This window comes from Sminthopsis crassicaudata, chromosome 6 (genome assembly GCF_048593235.1).
Source record: "Sminthopsis crassicaudata isolate SCR6 chromosome 6, ASM4859323v1, whole genome shotgun sequence".
Lineage (NCBI taxonomy): Eukaryota > Metazoa > Chordata > Mammalia > Dasyuromorphia > Dasyuridae > Sminthopsis > Sminthopsis crassicaudata.
The window spans coordinates 240,055,939-240,062,411 of NC_133622.1; the positions used below are offsets into that span (position 1 = coordinate 240,055,939).

The 6,473-nt window shown below is 41.7% G+C and overlaps 1 pseudogene; it reads right to left on the bottom strand.

The window, feature by feature from the left end:
* Positions 1 to 2,438: 2,438 nt before the first annotated feature.
* LOC141547453 (ELL-associated factor 1 pseudogene) lies at positions 2,439 to 4,341 on the bottom strand (annotated as a pseudogene).
* Positions 4,342 to 6,473: the final 2,132 nt, after the last annotated feature.

Consider the following 6,473-nt stretch of genomic DNA (forward strand, 5'->3'; position numbering starts at 1 on the left):
TTTCAAAAGCTTTTTAAAAATTAATTATTTCCTGTTTTCCCACTGTGAGAGCTGGCTGCAAATGGCTCACTGAAATAATAGACATATGAGAGAGTAAAACCAGTTGACAGGGAATAAAGTCAGCAGAGAAAATCTGAGTTTAGTCACTGTAAAAGAAAGACAGCTCTAGTAGTTAGTTCTCTTGAAAGTCCTAGGAAGACAAGAAGGTAGTAAGATGCAAAATAAATAAATAAATAAATAAATAAATACACACACACACACACACACACACACACACACACACACACACACTCACACACACAATCTTGATTTAAAATCTAAGGATTAGTGTTTTGATTTCATTTCTACTACTTACTACCTGTCTCAAGTTGGACAAGTATCTAACTTGCCTGTTCCTCAGTTTCTCCATCTAACAGTGGATCAATTTAATCTAAATTTCTTTTTAGTTTTAAAACTATAATGCCATATACTATAATGAACAGAAAGACAGTAAATCATCAACAGCTAGGAATTATGTCATTTCTTCTCTAGCTTCAATGTCTCCATTGATTCATTTGATTTCCTATGATATAGACTTGCAGTCTATCATCATTCTACCTGTTCTAGCAGAATGTGATCTTCAGTCAATCCCAATCATAACAAATTGATCTCTCACCAAATCTCAACATGCATTCCAGCAATTATATACTAAAATGATCCCCCATCTTGTCGGAAATATGAGTTTCAGCTTACCTATCTTTCCAATGAAAACATGCTACATGATTCCTTAAGCTCCTTAAAAAATAATAGTTTATAATGTCATTTAAATATCATTTAACTAAACTGAAGACATACAGAACTCTTGTTATGTAGGCTGCGTTCTTCAATCCTAAAGATTTCTGATAAAAGGCACTAAGGCCGTAATTTCTTCCTAGTTGTTTTTCAACATCCCTGCCAAAAAAAGTCCACACCACTATTTCAACCTGCTTTGGCCACAAAAAGTAGAAATAAATCACCAGATCCTCACTCAAATTTTACATAGAGAGGAGGAAATAAAATCCAAATAAATATGAAACCCTATTCATAGTCTTTCTTATGGATTTAAATATCAGCCTAAGGGTCTACTTTGTATTATTTTTAAAGCTATGCTCAACATTTCAAGTTTTGAAAAATTACTGAAGAAAATATTGGACTGGAATTTATGGGTAAGGTCTCTGCCTATCAAATTAGTAAAAAAAAGTAAAGAAACAGACTTCTTCCCGTAGTTATGGACATTTTAATATAATTGTTTTTTTTTTTTTATTTATTCAAAGTTGACAACTCCTTGTATGACTTTAAAGTCATCATGATGAGAAATACTTGAATATATTGAAGACTTACTAAATCCCTGCTTAGTTGAAGAGGAAAGGAGCCCATTGAGAACAGTCTGGACTAGAATCTAGAATCACATCTCCTTTACAATCTGTGTCTGTCACAGTCTCCTTTACATTGTCTGTCAGTCTGATCCTGTCTCAGTCTGCATCTCTCCCAATCTCCTCCTGCTCTCTGTGACAGTCTGCTCATCTGACCCAGTCTTGATCTTAGTGGAGGAGTGCAGGAGGAGGGAGAGCCAGCAGGAGAGAACAGTCAAAGATGGAACATCTCATTTCCAGTCCTTCTCAACCCTTCTGAGTCTGTCTCTGGCTCAGATGGACCTTGGTCTCCTTAGAGAAATGAAGGAGGACAGGCCTTCCTAGAAGCAAAAAATTCTCCAGTTAGTCCTTGGCCTCTCACAACCATCAACAAACCTGTAACTTTCATCCCTTTGCAAAAGCAGGCCACTACTCTTTTTTTTTTTTTTTTTTTTTAACATAACTTTATTTACAAGTTGTATTTTTCAATCTATCTTCAAGGTAATTTTTTAGCATTGACCTTGAAAATCCTTTTATTCCAATTTCTCCCCTCCTTCCCCCCACCCCCTCCCCTAGATGGAACAACATATGTTAAATAAGTTAAAGTCAGTTGTCAGAGTAGTCCTGTGTCATCCTGACTGTGGTTCCTTTATTCTTAAATTGTTTTTGGCTGTTCACAACACTTTTTTTTTCTTTGAATCCTCTGAATTTTGATTGAGTATTTCTGATTTGAGGTTTCTTTCTGAAGGTGAAAGTGATTGAGTGGGGGTTTCTATTTTTACTTTGTCTTATACTTCTAATACATCTGGGAAGATGTTTTTTTTTGTTTGTTTATTTTTGTTTTTGTTTTTTGTTTGTTTGTTTGTTTTATGCTACCCAGATTTTAACATGCTACCCAGATTCTGAGGTAAAAATGTAAGCCTATAATATATAAAAGTGCATGCTGCTCAGGTTCAGTGAGACTCAGGGCTCACTAAGGGCCAAATGCTCTCCTTGGGGGTGGGTTTCTGCTTGTGTCCTTCATCTATCCAGATGTTCTAACAAATTCAGATGCAGGAAGTTCCAAGGCTAGTCATTGCTGTCACTGTCAGAGTCACTGAGTTTTAAATCTTGTAGCAATATGCTCATCAGCTGGTCATTCCCGGGGAGCTGGCTGCTTCTGGTCTCCATAGGGCTTCTGTGAGGTAACTGCAGAAGAGGACGCTGGGAGAAAGAGGCTCTGGTTGTGACAGGCTCCTGGTCTTCAGTGCTGGAGCTCTCAGAGTCACTGAGTTGTAAATCTTTTCTCAATATGCTCATCAGCTGGTGATTCCCGGGGAGCTGTCTGCTGCTGTTTGCCACAGGGATTCTGTGAGGGAGAGGGGGATGCTGGGAGGCCAAGTCTCTGGAGGCGGGCTCCTCCTCTTCACTGCTGGAGTCACTCACTTGTAAATCTTCTTGCAATATGCTCATTGTCCTGCTATTCCCGAGGAGCTGGCTGCTGCTGTTCCCCACAGAGATTCTGTGAGGGAGAGGAGGATGCAGGGAGGACGCGGCTCTGGCTGTGGCGGGCTCCTCCTCTTCACTACTGGAGCTCTCAGAGTCAGAGTCAGAGGAGCTGCTGTTGCTGCTGGAGTCACTCAGTTGTAAATCTTCTTGCAATATGCTCATCAGCCGGTTATTGTCGGGGAGTTGGCTGGTGCTGCTGTTCCCCAGAGGGATTCTGTGAGGGAACTGCAGAGGAGGATGCTGGGAGGACGAGCCTCCGGGGGCGGGCTCCTCTTCTTCACTGCTGGAGCTGTCAGAGTCTGAGGAGCTGCTGTCTCTGAACATCTCCATCTGCTCCATCCAGGCTCTCAGCTGTCTCTTAATGTCCAACAACTGGAGTTCCCCGAGAAGATCTTCTTCCACAGGACAGGCTTTTGGTCCAACAGGTGTCTTCCCTGCGGCTCGGAATGCTATGGGAGTGGGCGGTGCCGGTGCAGGGGGCGGTTCCACTCTTGCCTGGGTTTTGCTCCCTCCCTCAGTTCTCATCTTCTTGACCTGAGGGCTGCTGATGACTTTTTCCAACACACATTCTCCAGTATCCTGATTAATGAGGAGAATACAGTCTCTCTCATAGGGTCTTTTGTTTCCTTTGAAGACAGTCTTTGGGGCTGCAGCTCCAGGGAAGTGAGGCAGGGATCCCGATGCTATGGGAGTGGGCGGTGCCGGTGCAGGGGGCGCTCCCACTCTTACCTGGGTTTTGCTCCCTCCCTCAGTTCTCATCTTCTTGACCTGAGGGCTGCTGCTGACTTTTTCCAAAACACATTCGCCGGTATCCTGATTAATGAGGAGAATACAGTCTGCCTCATAGGGTCTTTTGTTTCCTTTGAAGACAGTCTTTGGGGCTGCAGCTCCAGGGAAGTGAGGCAGGGAGACCCTGACCTCGTCTCCCTTGCTCACCTGGAGCTCACCTTCCCCGGATGGGCCTACAGAGGCCGGCTTCAAATCATAGCCGATCCTGTGGAAGTAGGACTTGGGCCTCTTCTCGAAACTGTCCCCGAACGTCAGGCAGTTCTCCTTGCCGTCCACCAGCAGGTTCCTGGTGCTCTTCATGGCTCTCTCCCTGTCCGGAATCTGGCTGTAGTCACTGCCCGGTGTGGCTCCTAGGGCGGCCTCCTCAGTGCCTCTCAGTATAGGCGTGCTGTGTAAAGTTAGGATGCTCCCTCAGTTGGAATCCTTCTCTGGGAGCAGGTTTCCTGGTTTTCTTCTCCAGCAGCCTCTTCTTCTTCTTCCTGAATGCTGGCTCTGAATCTCCTCCAGCTCTAGTCCTTCCCAAATCCAGACTGCTTCCCAGGCCCCATGTTGTCTCTTTTATCCTCCCAGAGAATGGGCAGATGAGAATCCAGGGGCTTGTGGGAAATCCTTCAACCAATCAACTTGCTCCTTTTAAAAGTGAAAACTCCTTTAAATGTGTAAACTCCTTTTGAGAAAACTAAAGGTGTCAACTGCTAAAGGTGTCAACTCTGAGCTAGAGAATTGTTTAGACAACCTGAGTTATCACCTTGTAATCCCAACATCTTTCCCTTTCTTTTGATTTAGAACATAGGGTGGTCATGGCCTTGAAACATAACTCCATCAATATGGGAGGTATTACACATATTTATATAAACATATATATATTGTAACATAGTAACATTATACATGCTAGAAGTATGTAACAAATAACATAATCAAATAATTATAAATTGAGAATTTATTAAAGTCCATAAGTCCATTGTGCATTAGTCTCATCTTGTGTTAGGAAATCCAATGATTCCTGCTGGTTTTAAAGTTCTTTAACAGCCTTATCTTGTGTTAGGGAATCTTTAACAGTCTCCTTATCAGCCATGCTCTTTCAGTGTCAGATGTTTCTTAGTTCTTCTCCTTTGTTTTTCTCTTTTTCTGTCTCTCCCTGATGAACAAGGAGAATAAGACTCATTGGCACCCATCTGTTTCCTTCTCCATCTGAAGAAGTACAAGCAAAGCCTCTCCACCAAGCAGCTAACCTCTCTGGTCCCTTCCATTCACCACTTTCTGGGTCTCTCCACATCACCTGGTGATTATCTAAGGACAGTGGAGCTTCTCACACTGGATACTGCCACAGGTTAGAAAACCTGTCTGCAGGAACCAATGCATCTTTGTCAAAAATTAGAAAATTAATGATATGGAGAACTAAATTTAGAATTTCTCTAAGATTACCTGTGGATCCTGCTTTCCTTTCTTTTTTGAGGATTGCCTTAGTGTCTCTGTTTCTTCTCTCTACCATTGCCTGACCTTGAGGATTAAAAGGAATGCCAATGGTGTATAAAATTGTACACTGTGCACAAAAGTGCACAAAATGTTTAGAAGTATATGCAGGCCCATTGTCTGTTTTTATTTCTTGTGGCACACCCATAATTCAAAATGCTTGGACATGAATTCAGTGACCACTCAGGTTGTCTCTTTTGCTGTTGGCACTGCCAAAGTGAATCCTGAGAAGGTATCTACCACCACAAGGATAAAAGACAGATGACCCACAGATTGATAATGGGCCACATCCATGTGCCAGATTTCATTGGGTCTGAAACCACCAGGATTCTTCCCTGGAGGGAGTGTAGGATTGTGGAAAGGAAGGCAAGCTATACAGCTTTTTACAATGCTCCTAGCTTGCTCTCTTGTTATTCCAATTTGTAAATGTAAAGCTTGAGCAGCTTGATGATATTTAGAATGAGATTCTTGTGCTTTCTGAAATAAAGGAGTACTGGATAACATAGTGGAAAGGCTATCTGCCTTTGAATTTCCATCAAAAATAGTACCTGGAAGTCCACTATGTGAGTAGACATGCAACATATAACTTTTGCTTGGATGCTTTCTCACTTGCTCTTGAACTTCCTTAAAGAGCTGTTAAATATTAGAGGCTGAAAATTTTATTTGGGCTGTGGCAATTCTTTTTACCACACCTACTGAATAGGATGAATCAGTAATTATAGTTATGTCTCCTGGGTAATAAGTGAGAGCAAATGACAGGACAGCAAATAATTTGTTGTGCTCAGTGGACTGAAAAGGAGTTTTCTGACTATTCTCTTTATGGATAACTCATGAAGTGTATAGCAAAAATATTTTCTTTGGTGTCATCTGCAAAGATTATTGGTCATGTAAGAGGAACCTTAGAAACCTTTTCTTCAAAAATGCATTGCCTTTTATGTAGTAGCCGGTTTATCTTTAATGGAGACCCATGTGCAAAATTTGGAGCTGTGGTCAATCAAATTTGCCATTATGAAATGCTCTCACGGCATATATTAATTTGTGCATTAGTATAGAATGTGTTTCTTTTTGGGTGACTCATCCCAGATAATTGTACTACTCTTTTAATGGCCTGTAATAAAATTCTAGCCACAAGCACTGGGTAAGGAGTAAGGCTTTGTTCTGGTTGCACTGGGTGGCTTATCCACTCAATCATACTGTCTCTTTGATGAAGGACTACTATGGGTGCCTCTTTTGTAGCAAAAAGTGATATTTCCAAGGGTTTTTGAGTGACTCTTTCAACCACATTGGATAAAGCCAGTTCAACTTCTCTCAAAGCCTCTTGCACTTCTTTTGTAAGCTGGTGTGGTGAATTCA